Below are 2007 nucleotides of genomic sequence, written 5' to 3'. Positions count from 1 at the left end.
AGGGGGGGAAGAGTGGGAGGAGGGGGAGGGAAATGGGAGGCTGGGAGGAGGTGGAAACTTGTTTTTTTTTTCCTTTTCTCAATAAAAAAAAAGAATTAAAAAAAAAAGAAACATACCTCAACCTCAAAAACAGACATTATCTCAGAGTTAAGGAATGGGAAAAGATTTTCCAATGAAATGTACCTCAGAAACAAGCAGGTATAGTTATTTTAACATCTAACAAGATAGACTTCAAACTAAAATCAATCAAAAGAGATGGAGAACACTTCATACTCATCACAGGAAAAAAACAATCAAGAGGAAGTTTTAAATTTTAGCATAAATGCCCAAATACAAGAGCATTTATATATCTAAAAGAAACATTACTAAAGCATAAATCACACATTAAACCACACACACTAATAGCAGGAGACTTAAATACCCCACTCTCACCAATGGACAGGTCTTCCATACAGAAACTTAATAAAGAAATAAGAAAACTAACAGATTTTATAACTCAAATGAATTTAACAGATATCTATAGAACATTTGAACCAACACAAAAGAATATAGTTTCTTCTCAGCACCTCATAGAACCTTCTATAAAACTGACCACATACCTGGTAACAAAGCAAACCTCAACAGATAAAAAGAGTGGAATAACCCCCTGTATCTTATCAGATGACCATGGTTTAAAGTTAGATGTCAACAATACTGATTACAGAAAGTCTGTAAACTCATAGAAATTGAACAATGCTCAGATGAATCACCCTTGGTTCAAGAAAGAAATAAAGAAATATCAAGATGTCCCAGAATTCAACAAAAATGAATGTACAGCTTACACAAAACTATGGAACATTATGAGAACAGTGCTAAGAGGAAAGTTCATAGCACTAAGGGTCTTTTTAAAGAAAGTAGAAAAATCTCACACAAGCAATTTATCAGCACAAGTGAAACATCTAGAACAAAATAAGCAGACTCACCCAGAAGACGTAAATGACAGGAAATAATCAAAGTGGGGGCTGAACTTAATAAAACAGAAACAAACAAAGAAAAGAATCAATGAAAAAAAAGCTGTTTCTCCAAGAAAATAAACAAGATAGAAAAATCCTTATCCAAACAAATCAGAAGGGAGAGAGAGAATATCCCAATTAACAAACTTAGACTTAAAGAGGTAGACACAACAACAGACACTCAGGAAATCCAAAGATTCATTAGGTCAACATACAAAAATCTGTTAGTGTATTTCACTATATAAATAAACTGAAAGAAAATTTGATCATGTCATTTGATGCTGGAAAAGCCGTTGACAAAATCCAAAACGACTTCATGATAAAGGTCTTAGAGATATCAGGAATACAAGGAACATAATAAAAGGCAATATACAGCAGGCCAACAGCCAACATCAGATTAAATGAAGAAAAAATCAAAGCAATTCCACTATTATCAGGAACAAAACAAGGTTGTCCACTCTCTCCATATCTATTCAATATAGTACTCGAAGTTCTAACTAGAGCAACAATATAACAAAATAAAATAAAGAGGATACAAACTAGAATGGAAGAAGTCAAACTTTCTCTATTTTCAGATGGTATGATAGGATAGGATACATAAGTAATCACAAATATTCTATCAGCGAATTCCTAAAGCTGATAAACACCTTTAGTAAGGGGGCAGGATACAAGATCAACCAAAAAAATCATTAGCCCTCTTAAATACAAATGATAAAATACAAAAGACAGAAAGAAGAGAAACATCAGCCTTTAGACTAATCAACCACAAATAACATAAAATATCTTGGGACAATGCTAACCAGAAAAGAGAAAGACCTACACAAAAAAGAATTTTATGTCTTTGAAGAAAGAATTGAAAAAGATATGAGAAAAAGGAAAGATCTCCCATGCTCTTGGGTAGGGAGGATCAAAATAATTAAAATGGCAATCTTCAGCACTCGGGAGGCAGAGGCAGGCAGATCTCTGTGAGTTCGAGACCAGCCTGGTCTACAGAGCTAGTTCCAGGACAGGCTCC

Source organism: Microtus ochrogaster, chromosome 5, assembly GCF_000317375.1.
Source record: "Microtus ochrogaster isolate Prairie Vole_2 chromosome 5, MicOch1.0, whole genome shotgun sequence".
NCBI classification, from domain to species: domain Eukaryota; kingdom Metazoa; phylum Chordata; class Mammalia; order Rodentia; family Cricetidae; genus Microtus; species Microtus ochrogaster.
Note: the sequence above shows the minus strand (reverse complement) of the source record.